The sequence below is a fragment of the Heptranchias perlo genome, chromosome 21 (genome assembly GCF_035084215.1).
Source record: "Heptranchias perlo isolate sHepPer1 chromosome 21, sHepPer1.hap1, whole genome shotgun sequence".
NCBI lineage: Eukaryota > Metazoa > Chordata > Chondrichthyes > Hexanchiformes > Hexanchidae > Heptranchias > Heptranchias perlo.
In genome coordinates, this window is record NC_090345.1 from 37,708,794 (window position 1) to 37,727,989 (window position 19,196).

The window sequence follows — 19,196 nt, forward strand, 5'->3', positions numbered from 1 at the left end:
TAAGGCAAGCTATATTTGATAGCCATGGCTATAGCAACAGGCCACTTCTAATTCTATGGACTGACCAAAAATAGAGTCCCTCTCTGTTTTTAGGTGCATTTCGTTCATTCAGCTTGATGACATTCTTGATGCCACTGAACTTATTTTGGATCTCTTTCACTGTAATTCTAGCAGGAGCACCACATTAACTCATTGGGTCACCTCCTGTCAGACACAGGGTCAAAGAGCCCTTGGTGGTCATGAGGCCACTAAGCCAAAGATTGCTTGCTCACCATCTTACACGTAGCACGGTTGAAAGCTACTATGTTTGCCTTCCATTTGGTTGCACATACTTGCACTCTCCACTGCTATTTCAGCAGCCACAGCCACTTTTAGTTCATTATTTAGGGCTGTTAAGTCACTGAAGAGGTGCCAAATTAGCCTGCCTATTTGTCACTATCAGTAGCAACAAGAGGATCAGTTTCAGTAGCTAGTGAAAGGCATGGGCCACACTTAATCATGCTGACTTCCACTTGCTGTAATTAGTGACTCGGACAGCCACAGCACCGCAAGTGGAGAAATGAGCCCATGATCTGCTAACGGTTTATGCCTAGGTAAGGGTTAAGTACAATATTTATTTTCATAATTGAATATTCCATCACATGATTCAATAATTAATGGCATATTCAAATGTGCCAAATTGTCTTTAAAATTTTGCAATCAGTTGGTTAAAAGTGCAATCAGTGTCTGACATAATACATTCACATGTAATGATACCCAGCTCATTAGATTACATTTTCAGGCAATATAGTTCAATTGGCTGGCTAATGAACTAGAAACCAGTGTGCATGTCAGTACTTCCTTAGATATGCAACAATGTCCCTGATCACCTGTGGAGCAGCATTTGAACTGCCAGATGAAATCTGTTCAAATGCAGATACACTCATATTGACTGGCTCAATGGGAGCTGGATTATTCAATGCAGTACTTCAATGTGACCAATTAAAATGTATCATTGATTAATTAGTTTTAACCAATTAATTGGCACAACCTGAATATTAATTCATCCAAAGCCTGAACTGTGCTGTTACCATGGGGTCTCCGAGAAACACAACTGAATATTCAAGCTACCCAAGCTCTGTGCATGTTTAGCAGATTAGCACACTGATTCTTTCAAATGTAATATTAGAGATTAGCTGTGTGGAGACTTGCTGAGATCAGAAAACAAATGAAATACCTCTGAAGTTAAACGTTAAAGACTAAATTAAGGGTCTCTGGATAACATCTTCAGCAATCAACTTCCAGATTTTGCAAACTTTCCCCAGCCAACAGAATTGTTTGCAGAACAAAGCATGATGGTCCAGGCACTAAAGGGCATGTCTACTGCCCGGTACTTCCACTATTTGTACTACAAAAAGTCCTCTCAACTCTGGCAGCACACAGACATTATCTCTGGTTAGAGCTTTCCTGCTGCCAGAACTTGAGAACGAGTTGTGCAAAGATGTAATCTCCAGAGTAAAATAAAATGATTTGAAGTGTGGATTCAGACAAAGCAGTATTTCCTTTGCCATTGCACTGAAGCAAAACTGTTTCCCAGAGTTGATGGATGTAGCAAATAATAAAGGGAGTTAATGGATGTAGCAAATAATAAAGGAAGATATTTTTTAATAAAGCTTGATTAGACTAGGAAAAAGTGAGCCCTAAGGTGTTGGAATCCAGTCCATAACAATGTTATTTTACTGTAACAATCACAGTGCATTGGTTCATCCCCACCTAGAGCACTGTATGTAGTTTAAGTCACTATATTACAGGAAGGAAATTGTGACAATGGAGAATATGCAGCAAAGAACTACCTGTCTAATACCTAACATCAGACACGGGAGTTACACGGAGATTACTCCATGTAAGTTTAGAAGAGAGGAGATCTTATTCAACATGCTTCAGGGTATTAACAAGTTGAACCCTGTGAAGCTGTTCAGCAACACCCCAAGGACAACTGCGAGGGTGGAATGAAGCTCAGAAGAGGATGGTCAATATATAGATCAGACATAACTATTTCATGCAGGGAGAAATGAATGTTTGGAATGGACTGCCCAGGAGGCAGTCTGGGTTGATTAAGATCAATAATTTTAGGAGGAAATTGGACAAGCATTTAGTGAAGAAAATTAATTGAGGGGTATAGGTAGCATTCTGTGTATTCTGGTTTTGGACTCCAGTTCAGCTGAAGTGTTCTTTTCTATGTTCTTATGACTGGCTTTTTAAAATGTTCATCCCAGTTTTCTTATCAGCTGGTATGTTTGCAAAATCTGGAAGTTGATTGCTGAAGATGTTATCCAGAGACTCTTAATTTAGTCTTTAATGTTTAACCTCGGAGGTATTTCATTTGTTTTCTGATCTCAGCAAGCCTCCACACAGCTAATCTCTAATATTACTTTGAAAGAATCGGTATGCTAATCTCTTAAACATTAGTGCTCGGGAGCATGAATATTGATACTCTGCAGTTATGTTCCTCAGACACCCCCATGGTAACAGCACTCTCAGTAATGTGTATTTCAAACTGTAGAAATGACTGATGTTGAAAACTGAGAAGTTACTTAGTACATGCCAAGTACTGGATACTTACATATCAGTCAGACACTTCTTGATGCTGTAACCAAGATAACCATAATAAGAATCAATGCACTCTGCAATTTCATATAAGTTCAGAACATAATTAGTTAGCTGACACACAACTACGTGCAGAGGGAAAGAAACTATAACTGACTGTAAAAGGCACAGGGGGAAAGGATGCTGGATGGTAATGTATTCTTATATAATTTGGATTTCCAATTTTGTTTGTCAGATTGATGCTATTCCTCTGTACGGGCCACTGTTTAAAGTGAGTGGGCCATGTTTTTGCAGATAAGAGGTTTATTTTAACAACCATTGATCTTATGTTTAAAACAGCTAAAGGCCTTATTTTGGCACAAATCACGGAATCACTAATCTTAGAATTCTTCAACCAACAATCTGCCAAGTTAACGAAAAATACATAAAAGTGTGTAAAGTTAATTAAAAGCCGAGGACAACGCCTGCCACCTGTTAGGGATTGCCATTTTGCAAGCAGATCGGCAGAGCACTCTGATCTTTCTACGTTCCTGTCTACCTGTAGCCTGGTCTCATTTTCCAAGTGCCACATGTACAGTGGCAGACACATTAAAGTGGAGAATCAGTTGTCCAATTGTACTATTATAATTTTTTTTAGCTGAAAGCCCCATTTTAGTTAATAAAAAACACATTAGTGTAATTTTTAATGTTGACTTAAAGATATTTGTTATATTTGAAAACTGATGTTGATACTCCAGGAATCAGCAACTTGCTCACCATTCGCATTTCACATTGCCTCCTGTACTGTGACCTTTGAATTAGCATTGAAGTACTGCTTATTCAGCACAATGGTCTCGGGTGTCGCCTCATAAGAGGGAGATTCAAGTTTAACCAAGTTAATAGGTTTTCAAAATGATAAGCAGTAAAAAGTTGGGCCAAATTCTCAAGAAAACATTAACACCTTTCCATTGTTCTATAACTTTAATGAGTTTGAGACATAAAAGTTTAGTTTTCCTCAGGAATCTTTCTGCTAGCAACTGTTGCAGCGAGGAACACTGGCTGACCTTGCTATATTCATCGCTGTGTGTTTATTCTGTGGCACATTGGTCCCCACAGAAACATAACCATGCTGAATTGGAAAATGTAAAAGATTTGATGTTCGTGAAGGCACTGACTCATACTGAGGTATGTTTCCTTGGGACGAGCAATCTTCCAGGCCTTAATCCTTCATGTATTAATTACAACACTTGGTCATTTGATCTTGGAGACCCTCAAATCCCACACTTGTAGGATTACATGGAATTTCACAGCACAGAAACCAGCCATTCAGCCCAACAGGTCTATGCTAGTGTTTATGCTCCACACTAGTCTCCTCCCACCTTACTTCATCTCACCCTATCAACATATCCTTCTATTACCTTTTCCCTCATGTACTTATCTAGCTTCCCCTTAAATGCATCTATGCTATTCGCCTCAATTACTCCATGTTGTAGTGAGTTCCACATTAAACAGGTTAATCCACAGACTGGGTGTCTCATTACTGTTTGTGGGATTCACTGTGTGCAAATTGGCTGCTGCTCTGTAGCAGAAAGCAGAAGAAAGTTTTTTTCCCCCCCCATTGAAACTCCCACTGCCAATTCAGGGATTTGAGCCTTGGTCTTTGTATCCACTAGGATCCCAGCTTCCTATTTGTCACTAGTTTTTCAAAAAAAAATTAAAGTTTAAAAATACAGAAATATTTGGTTTTAAGAAAGGATAAGTTAAATTTTAAAGAGAAATGGAACAACAGTGACTGCGCTTCGAAAGCAATTCATTGGCTGTGAAGCACATTCTAAGCATGTGAAAGGTGCTATTTAAATGAACGTTCTTTCTTTTGGTCACTCTTTCTTGCCTTTTCACCCCTCTCCTGCAGCTTTGGGCTACACTAGATATTTCTCACCATTCCACACACTCCCCCAGTTGCCCCTTCCAATGTTCTGAGGGTTTCTTTAGAACAGAGGGCAATAGATCACTTTAAAAAAACACCTGCGTTCTTTGGTGTTACATTAAAAAATAAATCCTCTAATAGTACGCTGAATTCCAATGCCTCTTTGCTGTTTAGGGATCTTTCTCAAAAGCGAAAAAATAATAAAAATATATTTTTAAATTTAACTTTGAGTTTAAAAAAAAAATCAGTATTTTTAAACTCCTATTTAAAGAAACTTCCAGTGGAAATTGGAGGCTGGAATCTCATGGATACAAAGATAAGGGGTTGGCCATTTAGGACCGAGATGAGGAAAAATTTCTTCACTCGAGGGTTGTGAATTTTTGGAATTCTCAACCCCAGAGGGCTGTGGATGCTCAGTCGTTGAGTATATTCAATTGTAAACAATTTTACAACACCAAGTTATAGTCCAGCAATTTTATTTTAAATTCACAAGCTTTCGGAGATTTTCTCCTTCCTCAGGCAAATGTTTCAAGATCTCGAAACATTTGCCTGAGGAAGGAGAAAATCTCCGAAAGCTTGTGAATTTAAAATAAAATTGCTGGACTATAACTTGGTGTTGTAAAATTGTTTACAATTGTCAACCCCAGTCCATCACCGGCATCTCCACATCATGAGTATATTCAAGACTGAGATCGATAGATTTTTGGACACGAAGTGAATGAATGGATATAAGGATCGGGCGGGACAATGGTGTTGAGGCAGAAGATCAGCCATGAACTTACTGAATGGCGGAGCAGACTCGAGGGGCCGTATGGCATTTTGCATTTTTGCAAAGTGCTTTCAGTTTTCCGTATGTAGCATGTGCAGTATATCCTCAGCCAAATCAACAGAAGCATACTGGTGTCATCTTGTGTCAGAGTCCATTCCGACTGTGTTGACCATGTGACATTTGTTGAATGTTTAATTGAAAATGGCAGGGCCAGCCTTAAGATTTTGAGGGCCTCCAGCGAGGTTAGTCATGAAACCCTCCTACTCAATCTGGGATGATTGTCGCCTTCAAAAGGGAGCTGGACCGGTTCTTGGCTGGGACAAAGATCACATCATATAAAAAGGTAAGTGGTTTAATAGTTAACATATGCACGGTCAATGTGATCTCCTGGACCGGTTTTGATCGCCTGAGAGGGTCGGAGAGGAATTTTCCAGATTTTGTTTTTTCCCTTATCGGCCCTGGGTTTCTTTCTGGTTTTTTTGCCTCTCCCAGGAGAGTACATGGCTGCTGGGGGATAGGTAGTGTCTAGTCATGATGCCCCAGGCATCTGGAGTGTGGGGCAAGCTTGATGGACGAGCCGGTCTTTTCCCGCCCGTCTTTTTTGTATGTTCGTATGACTGGCAGACACATCTGGTTTTAGCTCATCCAACACACGTGTTTTCAATTCTTTCTTTGAAGTCGCTTCATATCTGTAAGGTTAATAAAACAAACATCTGCCTGTTCTGTCAAGGTTCATCCATGCCACTTTGGCTTCCTTCGGGCTGCACTATAGCAACCCATCTGTAACCAGTGAAAAGCCAACTTTTGAAACTTTAAAATTAAAGTTTAAAAGCTTTTATGTTTCCAATGTTAAAAAACAACCTAGAGATCATCCTGCTGTTTCCTAATGTTACAAAAACACTTACCTATTAGCAGCGTGTGTGTGTTTTAAGTACATATACACAATGCATATAATGCCCTTAACTTGGGAAAAAATCCCGAGGCACTTCGCAGGAGGGTAATCAGAAAAAAATTGACAGAGCCAAAGAAGGAGATACTAGGAGATGTGATTAAAAGCTCAACAGATCACAGGATAAGCACATGAGCAGGAAACCGACTGATTCTTTTTTCGCTCTCTATCTCTTTTTTTATTCGTTCATGGGATGTGGGCGTTGCTGGCGAGGCCGGCATTTATTGCCCATCCCTAATTGCCCTTGAGAAGGTGGTGGTGAGCCGCCTTCTTGAACCGCTGCAGTCCGTGTGGTGAAGGTTCTCCCACAGTGCTGTTAGGAAGGGAGTTCCAGGATTTTGACCCAGCGACAATGAAGGAATGGCAATATATTTCCAAGTCGGGATGGTGTGTGACTTGGAGGGGAACGTGCAGGTGGTGTTGTTCCCAATTGCCTGCTGCTCTTGTCCTTCTAGGTGGTAGAGGTCGCGGGTTTGGGAGGTGCTGTCGAAGAAGCCTTGGCTCTTCCACGGACCAAGAAGTGAACCTGGAACGTCGCTGTTATTTGGCTCAGTACCGTACCTTTTAGTGTCCAAGTCGTCATAAGTACACCCATTTTTTTTTTAAAAGAGAAAGCTTTTCGATATGCATTCACTCTAGGTGTTAATTTTCTTCTTTAATATTACATTAAACTGTAGCTTATCATTACAAAAATATGACAAATATTCTGAATACAGTTCACCCCGTTACCAGCTCACCCTGTAATGTTCGGAGGATGAGTATTGGGGGGCAGTATCCCGCACCCACCCTACCCCCACCATGGAAGTGCGCCAACTGCCAAATTAAGCAGATGTCCAGGTGTCCAGAGTGCCTTCCTGAAATAGGCTTTAGGCTCCTTGAATACTCTAATTTAGGACCCCACCAACAAATTCAGCCGAAACTGAGTGAAGCATGCACCGTGACTGCTCCGCTCAGATTTTCCAGGTCTACAGCAGCCTAGCCAGTGGTTCTTAAAGGGACCCCTGGAAGCTGCGGTCGAAAAGGTAAGTCATTTTTTTTACTTAGCTTAATGTGGAGACAGGATGAGCAAGCGGACGATGATGGGAAGTTCCCGACCGGCGAGCCGCATTGGGACGACTGATGGGCGTCAGCAGCGCGCCGGTTTTATGGAAATGAGACCCAATTAGGAGCGAGCCTCGGGCCGACGTCTTCGAGTGTGTGTTCTAGGCCTGCCGCTCACTTCGTGCCAGAACCCGGCGCAAAACCAATTCTCCGGCCAGAGATTCTAAAAAAAGGGAGCTGCCAAAATAGAATGCAGGAATATTTCAGGACTCTGCACACGAGTGACCTCAGGGCTTAGCAAAATGTCACTCTCCCAGCTATCAGTTCCCACTCATGAAATCAAAAATGTTCATTATGTTTCCCAGAGCCCCTGGCTGCTGCGTGGGAAATCTCCTAATATTGTAGTAGATTTTTTTTTGTTAAATCTATGGGAGTGAAATTCATTCATTTTCTATTGGGAAAGGTGGGGAGGGGGACAGGGGGTGGGTGTAACAGGCAGACGATCCACAACCGCCTGTTTTGCACTCCCACCGAAGTTGAATTTCACTCCTATGATAACTCAGTTTAAAATGGCTGCTATTCCTTGCCTAACTCATCGTGAAATGGCAAACAGGAGATGGGCTGTCTGTGAAAAAGGACAGTGTTTCATTGATTACAAATTAGATAAGACAAGACCTTTCTTTGTTCCAGTATGACAGTGTCTCTGAGGCACTAATGTAAAGCAATCCATCACCAACAGCTTTCTCAGGCTGGTATGTTGTTTGAATCTTGTTACACTGGCTTCCCAAAACACAGGGGTAGAAACACGTTTGCAGCGCTATGCTGTTGCGGACTGGGCGCCGGGAACAATCCCTGCACCTGAACAGGTGGGCCCAAAGCCCGATCGAAGTTGAGCCTCGAGCCTCATCTGAATGATCAGGGCGAGCTGCTGACGTCTGTCAAGCCATTTGGACCAATCCAATTTAGGCCGCTCGCCTCGCCGGCAGCAGCCCTGAGGTTTTTTTCTTTATTTCAAAATATACTTTATTTCATAAAATTTTAAGACACTTTGTTCAATGTAAAAAGGACACAATTTCAAGCAATATAGTTCGAACCAATACAATGCAGATTGTACACATTATGATCTCATTTTTATAGGGCAGCAGTCTTGAGGTAAGTCCTGGAAGGGATGGGGTAGGGAGTGTTACAATAGTGCTGTGGAGCTGGAAGGAACACTCCAGCTCCTCCTGGCTCCACATTAAAGTAAGTTTTAAAAAGAAAAACAAACCTTTTTGTTGGTGGTTTTGGCTAGGCTGCAGCAAACTCCTAAAAGCCTGAGGCCCAGCGCATGGTCCCCTCAGCGCTAATTTCTACAAGAGGTCCTTAAATAATCGTTAAGCCCATCATTAACATATTCAAGGAGCCTAATATCTGTTTAAGATGGCCGCCCAGAACACCTGAATATTGTCCGAGGCCAATATGGGGTTTGACGTATTTCAGGTGCGTTTGGGGCACAGGACATAACCCCACATAATTGGTCCACGTTGCCCCTGCTTTCCATCTGGAAAATGGGCACAACAAGGAACAATTTCAAACCCATAGTCGTTTGTGAAAGAAACATTTCCAATAGAAAGTTTTTTTGATTAGAAATATTTGGTTTTGAAGGCTTACACCTGAAACAACAACAACAACTTCCAATTATATAGAGCCTTTAATGTTGTAAAATGTCCCAAGGTGTTTCAAAGAAACATTAACTTGTCTTTTCTCATTTCCGATGCTGACTTACCGGTTGTGTATTTTCAGCATTTTTTTGTTTTTATTTCAGATTGTCAGCATTTGCACTTTTCTTTCTTTTTATCCACCTATCGTTTTCTGATTTGTTTGGATTCGTGTGTCAATTGATTAACTGACTACCTTGTCAAATCTGAATGTCCCCGTAAGCTGATCAAAGTTGGCAAATAAGGACAATTGTCGAAAAAATTTTGTTTACATCAAAGAAATGAAATATATAAAACACACCAACCTTTCAGTGCCCAACAGTCTGATACCCATTCAGGTGCACAGAACGGTGCGAGCATATTATCTCGTGTATAGTAACTCCACCTGATGGAGTCACCATAAGACTGCAACATATTGCAGGGCAAGAGAAGACTCAGCTGTTTTGACCTGGGCCATAGGACACTGACTCATCGCTCAGGTATCATATGTACAATGCCCAAAACGGCTATTATCCATGCCTGAGCTTTGACAGTGAGCGATTCAACTACAGCAGGACCATAGCTGACCCTGATCCTATCCTCACCTAACATTCACGCGTAAACTGTCAGCAAAAGTCACTAGATTAAGATCGGCAGCAGGGACCTCTGCCAGTTTTCCTTTCCCCAACTCAGGGGCACTGAGGCCACTTATAGCATCCCTCGCTACCTCTAATGCAAGACAGATTATCCAATGATCAGTGTCGACCAATTTGGAGCTTTCAACTCTCACTAGGGTCCAACTAAGTATTGCATAAAGTCTCTGAGCCTTGAGGAGAGCTTAGTGAGCTACAGCCAATGAGTTTATGACAATCAATATCCAACGATGGAATTCTCCAGTGTAGTACTGAGGGAGTGCTACACTCAACCAACATCACCGATAAATAGATGAGCTGGTCATTTGGCTGCAGTGTTTCCTATATTACAACAGTGCTTACACTTCACAAGTACTTCATTAGCTGGAAAGCGCTTTGGGGCGTCCTGAGGTCGTGAAAGGCATTATATAAACGCAAATTCTTTCTCCCTGGGTCGGTTAACTTAAAATATGTTTCATGTCTCATCTGCAGAGACTGAGGACGACCGACACAGACTAATCAGACGAGACCGGTCTGGACCGAATAGGAAAAGGCGAAATGGGTAAATAAAGCTAGTTTGGTGTTTGTTACTTAAATGTTCCTCCCACAGCCCCAGAGTGTGAGGGAGCCAGGGTGGGACAGAGCTTGTGAAGGGCTAGATGGATAGCTGTCAGATACTATAGAAAAAGACTTCCACAACCAAGCAAGCAAGCCATTAACGAATTAATTATTTATCAGCATTACGCAAGCTGTTAGAAGGAGAGATTTGCTCCGCCTGTTGTTTGGGAGGAGGTCGGAAGTGGTTTGCAGATGAGCGGCTGCTGTTAGCAGATGTGCGAGATGTCCTAAACCAGGCGCTGCTCAGAGAAGAAGGGGCTCGGGGCTCGGCCTTTAACCAGCCAGGAACAGGGTGGAGACTTGGCTTCTCTCTCTCTGGGGTAAGTGGATTTGTGCAGCATGTGGTCCGGATCGCAGTTGTTAAGAACTTTTTTTTTAATGCCAGCTTTTTTTTTATTAAACCGAATGTTTCACTGCCGGATGCCTCTGAAGGAGTGGATCTCCTGGTTGGAGAAATCCCTTGCAGGGATGAGCAAATTAGGAGTTTATTTTCTTTTATACAAAAACTGCCGTGGGGGTGGGACGTCACTTTGTTTTTCTTGCAGTATTTCGACAGCAATACGTTGCCATGACTTTTCCTTGCAGGTGAGGGTTTCTTATACTTTACATTCCCGTCTTGCCACTATTTCCATGGTGAGGTTTTAAGTTTTGAGTGGGGAATATTCTGCGAAGAACGTGTTCCATATGCGGCTTGAGGCAGGATCGAACCCGTGGGGTAACACCCCAAATTGCTCTGTCAGATCGGATTCTCCTATGGGATAGAAATAGCTCAGTGTGGCCACCCAGCCTGAAAATACTCCCAAGTACCGCAACTACTGGAAATTCAGAGAGATGGGGGCCTTTTTAAAACTGGAACCTGTGCATGGGAACACACTTGAGATTACTAAATCCTTGTAATATATTTGCTGTTCGCTGAAGTTGTCTAGATCACTCATGCAAATGCGAGTATTACATTTGGAAACATTCGATGTTGTATTTATTTTGAACATACGAATGAAGAGCAGGAGTAGGCCATTCAGCCCCTCGAGCCTGCTCTGTCATTTGATAAGATCATGGCTGATCTGATTGCGACCTCAACCCTACTTTCCCGTCTACCTACTATAACCTTTGACTCCCTTGTTAATCAGGAAACTATCCAACTCAGCCTTGAAAATATTCAATGACCCTGCCTCCACCGCTCTCTGGGGAAGGGACTTCCACAGACTCACGACCCTCTGAGAGAAAAAAATTCTCCTCATCTCCATCTTAAATGGGAGACCCCTTATTTTTAAACTAGTTCTAGTCTCTCCCACAAGGGGAAACATCCTCTCAGCATCTACCCCTTCTAGTCCCCTCAGGATCTTATATGTTTCAATAAGATCGCCTTTCATTCTTCTAAACTCCAATGTATAAAGGCCCAACTTGTCCAACCTTTCCTCATAAGATAACCCCCTCATCCCAGGAATCAGTCGAGTGAACCTTCCCTGAACCGCCTCCAAAGCAATTATGATCTTTCTTAAATAAGGAGACCAAAACTGCACACGGTATTCTAGATGTTGTCTCACCAATGCCCTGTACAACTGTAGCAAAACATCTCTACTTTTATATTCCATTCCCCTTGCAATAAATGACAACATTCCATTTGCCTTCCAAATCACTTGCTGTACCTGCTTACCCACTTTTTGTGGTTCATGTACTAGGACACCCAGATCCCTCTGTACCTCAGAGTTCTGCAATCTCTCTCCATTTAAATAATGTACTGCTTTTCTATTCCTCCTGCCAAAGTGGACAGGTTTACATTATAATCCATCTGCCAAATTTTTGCCCACTCACTTAACATATCTATATTCCTTTGCAGACTTCTTATGTCCTCTTCACAACTTACTCTCCTACCTACCTTTGTGTCATCAGCAAATTTAGCAACCATACATTCGGTCCCTTCATCCAAGTCATTGATATAGATTGTAAATAGTTGAGGCCCAAGCACTGATCCCTGTGGCACTCCACTCATTACATCTTGCCAACCTGAAAATTTATGCCTACTCTTTGCTGATAGCTAACCAATCCTTTATCCATGCTAATATATTACCCCCTACACCATGAGCTCTTATTTTGTGTAGTAGCCTTTGATGTGGCACCTTGTCAAAAGCCTTCTGGAAATCCAAGTACACCACATCCACAGGATCCCCTTCATCCATGTTGCTTGTTACTCCCTCAAAGAACTCTAATAAATTAGTCAAACACAATTTCCCTTTCACAAAGCCTTGTTGACTCTGCCTGATTACGTTGAGATTTTCTAAGTGCTCTGCTATAACCTCCTTAATAATAGATTCTAGCATTTTCCCTTTGACAGATGTTAAGCTAACTGGCCAGTAGTTTCCGGCTTTCTGTCTCCCTCCTTTCTTGAATTGCGGAGTTACATTCACTATTTTCCAATCTGATGGGACCCTTCCAGAATCTAGGGAATTTTGGAAAATTAATACTAATGCATCTACTATCTCTACAGCCACTTCTTTTAAGACCCTAGGATGAAGTCCATCAGGACCTGGGGACTTGTCAGCTTTTAATTCTAATATTTTTTTCAGAACCCTTTCCCTAGTGATTGTAAATGTTTTAAGTTCCTCCCTCTCTTCCACCTCTTGATTCACAATTATTTCTGACATGTTATTTGTATCCTCTACAGTGAAGATAGATGCAAAATATCTGTTCAATTCATCCGCCATTTCCTTATTCTCCATTATTAATTCCCCAGACTCTCTAGAGGACCAACGCTCACTTTACTTACTCTTTTCCTTTTTAAATACCTGTAGAAACTCTTACTATCTGTTTTTATATTTCTAGCTAGCTTTCTCTCGTACTCTAATTTCTCCCTCCTTGTTATTCTTTTAGTCATTCTTTGCTGCTTTTTATATTCTGACCAATCTTCTGACCTGCTACTAATCTTTGCAGAATTATATGCTTTTTCTTTCAATTTGATACTATCTTAAACTTCCTTAGTTAGCCACGGATGGTATGTCCTTCCCCTAAAGTCTTTCTTTCTCACTGGAATGTATCTTTGCTGAGTGTTATGAAATATCTCATTAAATGTCTGCCACTGCATCTCTACTGACCTATCCCTTTACCTAATTTTCCAGTTCACTTTAGCCAGCTCTGTCTTCATGCCTTCATAATTGCCCTTATTTAAGTTTAAAATTCTAATCTTAGACTTACTCTTCTCTCCCTCAAACTGAATGTGAAATTCAATCATATTGTGATCACTGCTACCTAGCAGCTCCTTTACAATGAGATCATTAATTAATCCTGTCTCATTACACATTACCAGATCTAGACTAGCCTGCTCTCTGGTTGGCTCTAGAACGTGCTGCTCTAAGAAATTGTCCCGAAAGCACTCCATGAACTCATCCTCCAGGCTACCTTTGCCAATCAGATTCTTCCAATCTATATATAGATTAAAATCACCCATGATTATCGCTGTTCCTTTCTCACGAGCCCCCATTATTTCTTCCTGTATACCCTGTCCTACAGTGTGGTTACTGTTAGGGGGCCTATAAGCTACTCCCACAAGTGACTTCTTGCCTTTACAATTTCTCATCTCTACCCGAACTGATTCTACATCTTGGTCTTTAGAACTAAGGTCATTTCTCTCTATTATACTCATGTCATCCTTAATTAACAGAGCTACCCCTTTCAATTGCACTGGAGAATGACTTTATTCCCTTAATGAGTGGTGATCTTGTTTATATCAGATTGCTAATGGTGTAGGAAATGTGAATCTGGCATATCACTTCAAATTAAACGGTGGGAGTGCAACAAGGGGACACTGGTTCAAAGTAGGATTGATATCAGGAAATGTATCTTCACTCACATGGAATAATCTCTGAGTAGAGTAGCTTTTGGTCACCTGTTCTAATATCTCTTTATATGGCTCAGTATCAAATTTTGTTTGATAATGCTGCTGTGAAGCTCCTTGGGACATTTTACTATGTTAAAGGCACTATATAAATGCGAGTTGTTGTTGTGTAGTTAACACCCTGGAATCAGCAATGGCGCAGTGGCTCAGTGGTAGCATGAAGGTTGTGAGTTCAAGTCCCATACCAGAGACTTGAGTACATAATTTAGGCTGACATTCCAGTACAGCACTCCCTCAGCACAGTACAAAGGGAGTGCAACACTGTTGGAAGTGCTGTCTTTCAGATGAGATGTCAAACCGAGGCCCCAGGCTGTAAAAGATCCCATGCCACTATTTTGAAGAAGCGCAGGGGAGTATATTTATCCCTCAGCTAACATCACTAAAACAGATTATCTTGTCATTATGACATTGCTGCATTTTTTTTTATTCGTTCATGGGATGTGGGCGTCGCTGTCGAGGCCAGCATTTATTGTGACATCCCTAATTGCCCTTGAGAAGGTGGTGATGAGCCGCCTTCTTGAACCGCTGTAGTCCATGTGGTGAAGGTTCTCCCACAGTGCTGTTAGGTAGGGAATTCCAGGATTTTGACCCAGCGACGATGAAGGAACGGTGATATATTTCCAAGTCGGGATGGAGTGTGACTTGGAGGGAAATGTGCAGGTGGTGTTGTTCCCATGTGCCTGCTGCTCTTGTCCTTCTAGGTGGTAGAGGTCGCTGGTTTGGGAGGTGCTGTTGAAGAAGCCTTGGCGAGTTGCTGCAGTGCATCCTGTGGATGGTACACACTGCAGCCACAGTGCGCCGGTGGTGAAGGGAGTGAATGTTTAGGGTGGTGGATGGGGTGCCAATCAAGCAGGCTGCTTTGTCCTGGATGGTGTCGAGCTTCTTGAGTGCTGTTGGAGCTGCACTCATCCAGGCAAGTGGAGAGTATTCCATCACACTCCTGACTTGTGCCTTGTAGATGGTGGAAAGGCTTTGGGGAGTCAGGAGGTGAGTCACTTGCCGCAGAATACCCAGCCTCTGACCTCCTCTTGTAGCCACAGTATTTTTTTGGCTGGTCCAGTTAAGTTTCTGGTCAATGGTGACCCCCAGGATGTTGATGGTGGGGGATTCGGCGATGGTAATGCCGTTGAATGTCAAGGGGAGGTGGTTAGACTCTCTCTTGTTGGAGATGGTCATTGCCTGGCACTTGTCTCGCGCGAATGTTACTTGCCACTTATCAGCCCAAGCCTGGATGTTGTCCAGGTCTTGCTGCATGCGGGCACGGACTGCTTAATTATCCGAGGGGTTGCAAATGGAACTGAACACTGTGCAATCATCAGCGAACATCCCATTTCTGACCTTATGATGGAGGGAAGGTCATTGATGAAGCAGCTGAAGATAGTTGGGCCTAGAACACTGCCCTGAGGAACTCCTGCAGCAATGTCCTGGGGCTGAGATGATTGGCCTCCAACAACCACTACCATCTTCCTTTGTGCTAGGTATGAGTCCAACCACTGGAGAGTTTTCCCCCTGATTCCCATTGACTTCAATTTTACGAGGGCTCCTTGGTGCCACACTCGGTCAAATGCTGCCTTGATGTCAAGGGCAGTCACTCTCACCTCACCTCTGGAATTCAGCTCTTTTGTCCATGTTTGGACCAAGGCTGTAATGAGGTCTGGAGCTGAGTGGTCCTGGCGGAACCCAAACTGAGCATCAGTGAGCAGGTTATTGGTAAGTGCCGCTTGATAGCACTGTTGACCACACCTTCCATCACTTTGCCGATGATTGAGAGTAGACTGATGGGGCGGTAATTGGTCGGATTGGATTTGTCCTTTTTGTGGACAGGACATACCTGGGCAATTTTCCACATTGTCGGGTAGATGGCAGTGTTGTAGCTGTACTGCAACAGCTTGGCTAGAGGCGCGGGTAGTTCTGGAGCACAAGTCTTCAGCACTACAGCTGGGATGTTGTCGGGGCCCATAACCTTTGCTGTATCCAGTGCACTCAGCTGTTTCTTGATATACGTGGAGTGAATCGAATTGGCTGAAGACTGGCTTCTGTGATGGTGGGGATATAGAGAGGAGGCCGAGCTGGATCATCCACTCGGCACTTTTGGCTGAAGATGGTTGCAAACGCTTCAGCCTTGTCTTTTGCACTCACGTGCTGGACTCCGCCATCATTGAGGATGGAGATGTTTACAAAGCCTCCTCCTCCCGTTAGTCCACCACCATTCACGACTGGATGTGGCAGGACTGCAGAGCTTTGATCTGATCCGTTGGTTGTGGAATCGCTTAGCTCTGTCTATAGCATGTTGCTTCCACTGTTTAGCATGCATGTAGTCCTAAGTTGTAGCTTCACCAGGTTGGCACCTTATTTTTAGGTACGCCTGGTGCTGCTCCTGGCATGCTCTTCTACACTCCTCATTGTACCAGGGTTGATCCCCTGGCTTGTTGGTAATGGTAGAGTGAGAAATATTCCGGACCATGAGGTTACAGATTGTGCTGGAATACAATTCTGCTGCTGCTGATGGCCCACAGCGCTTCATGGATGTCCAGTTTTGAGCTGCTAGATCTGTTTGGAATCTATCTCATTTAGCACGGTGATAGTGCCACAAAACACGTTGGATGGTGTCCTCAGTGTGAAGACGGGACTAACATCACTAAAACAGATTATCTTGTCATTATCACATTGCTGTATGTGGGACATTGTTGTGGACAAATTGGCTGCTGCATTTCCTACATTATAATAGTGACTACACTTCAAAAGTACTTAATTGGCTGTAAAACGCATTGGGATGTCCTAAGGTCGTGAAAGGTGCTATATAAATGTAAGTTTAACTATAAATTGGATGCTACACTGGGCGGACATTACAATCTCTGGATGGATGAAAAGAAGGGCTCAATCGTGTTCTGTATTATTTTTTTTAAAAAGCAATTGGTGTGAGTGCTGAAAAATAAAATCAAAACTGTTATATCATATGTCAGGGAGTATCATTGTGTATGTGGTTGCTCAGGTTCCTCCTAGGAACCATTCAGCTCAATTTTGCTTCTATGCACTTTGGATGCGATGTACTGCAAAGGCAATGGATTGAATTCATTATAATGGTCTCTGCTGCTTTTTATTTTCTTCCTCTCTTTACTTTTAATCCCTTCCCTGCTTCAGCTATCCCCATCCATAGTCTGAGAGTTACCTATCTTCCATTCCTCTTTTAAACATATTTGGTAATTAGCCACTAAATACTTTGCACGATACCAACCCAATTGCTGCCTTCTCTCCTCTCAGTGTAATCCAAGATGGCCTAGATGACTGTGGCTATGAAACAATGCTTGGCAGCTCTGTGGTACAGTTCTCTGATCCACCAATGCATAGTACCGCTACCAACTTTATTGAGTTTGGAAATTGTATCAATAGGCCTTTACGAACTGTTCCACTTTTTTTGGGGTGGCGGAGAGGGAACTGGAGCGGTGTTAATCCAGGGTACATAACCGTTGACATCTAAAAAGAAAATTGAACACTTCTACCGTTGCAATAATCAAACAATTTCATTCTCCAACCTACCCGTATTACTGAAAAGATTCAGTTTCTTCCATTGCTGTTTTTATTTAATCTGGGACCACTCAGGAAATTGTGGCTGGTGCCATGTAAAGCAGTTAAAACATTTTGAAAGAAAATAGTGACAAATAACTGAGGTGACCACCAACTGTTATAAAGGGAATGACTTTTTGTTTAGTGGCGGGAGGGGAGGTTGGAAGCTTTGTAAAGACAGTCATTAGAAAATTGGAGAGTTTGATCTTTGGAAACTTTGTTTAAAATAAGATACTAGGCACAACTTGCTCTTTTCAGCAGTGCTGTTTTCTGAAGCATTTAAAAAAATGTAGTTCCTGTTAGAATCTCTTTTTCTGAACATCACACTGTTTCCACAAGGTGTTTCTGAGCATTCCTGATAGGGTTCCTCACTAATGTAGTTTGCGCTTTCATTTGGGATAAATCTGATCTGAAGAGTGCTGAATAACACACTCATTGTGGATCGATATCAGCTGAGTAGGGAGATTGAGGTTCTAGAGATATTAATGCTGTGGCTTAAGAGGAGATTTCTATTAATTCTATTAATTTGCCAGATGGAAGATCACAGCCTGGGACTTGTGCTCTCCATGTGTGATGTGAGTGTTCAAGAGGAAAATCTCCTCTTTAAGGGATAGCAGATGGGGCAGATCATGATATAATAATCATACCTGGCCCTTGCAGGGAGTGAGACTGATGGGCTGAGTGGCCTTGTCTCACTCTGGGCTTTCTTGAATGTAGTAAAAACAACTTTTCTTTTTCACAGATAAGTTATCTAAGGCTGCAGCTAAGTTGATACTCGCAGGTGAGCTAGACCAGAATTCAGCAGTAATTTGATACAAAACTTGGAGACAGACAGACCTGAGTAATTAACAGCTGTCTGGTCACCCAGCAATAAGAACACCAAGGTCATAGTGTAAAAAGATGGATAAGAAGGAACCCTATTAAAGGAAGAGAGAGAGAGAGAGAGAGCGCGAGAGAATTGAGAAAGTCTCTCTCCAAACGGGAGGGGGGGAAGAGATGGAGATGGAGAGGGAGACCATTTCGGAGAGAGAGTATGAAGAAGAGATGCTGTTAGGAGGGAAGAGAAAAGTCTGAGAAGGACCCTGTTGGATAGCGGGACAAATCAGGTGAGCAAAGGATGCTGTTGTGGCGGTGGAAGGAGAGAACTAGTTAGGGATATGTGACCTTGTTGAGATGGAGAAAAAGAGACAGCAATTGTGGGAAGAAATTTTTTAATACCTTTTACAACATTTACTGAGTATGCTGTCAGGGAGAGGAGAGCAAGGTGCCTGGCCAAAGTCTTCAGCCCCCATGTCAAGTTGGAGTTGTAGAGCACACAGCTTGTGTAGAGTGTGACGGGGGAGGGAGCACAGGATCTGTGAGACAATGCAAGTACAACGATGATGTTTCAGCCCTGAATACTAAACCCTTTATCCTTGAACAACAATAGGGTTGGACACAGACACATGGAGATGATAATGAGGGAAAGTGAATGAGAGATAGACAGTGAAAGAGGGAGATTGAGTTAAAGACAAACAGAAAACCAGTGAAAGGGAGACAAAGAAATACAAAGTTACAGGGGAAAGA

The 19,196-nt window shown here is 42.5% G+C and overlaps 1 protein-coding gene across 1 annotated transcript in view; it reads left to right on the forward strand.

Moving 5' to 3' along the window:
• The first annotated feature begins 10,355 nt into the window (after positions 1-10,355).
• LOC137340149 (monocarboxylate transporter 12-like) overlaps positions 10,356-19,196 on the forward strand; it is an 80,928-nt gene continuing 72,087 nt past the window's right edge. Inside the window, 1 exon segment of the mRNA XM_068002491.1 lies at positions 10,356-10,497. The gene's annotated coding sequence lies outside the window, so the exon portion shown is untranslated.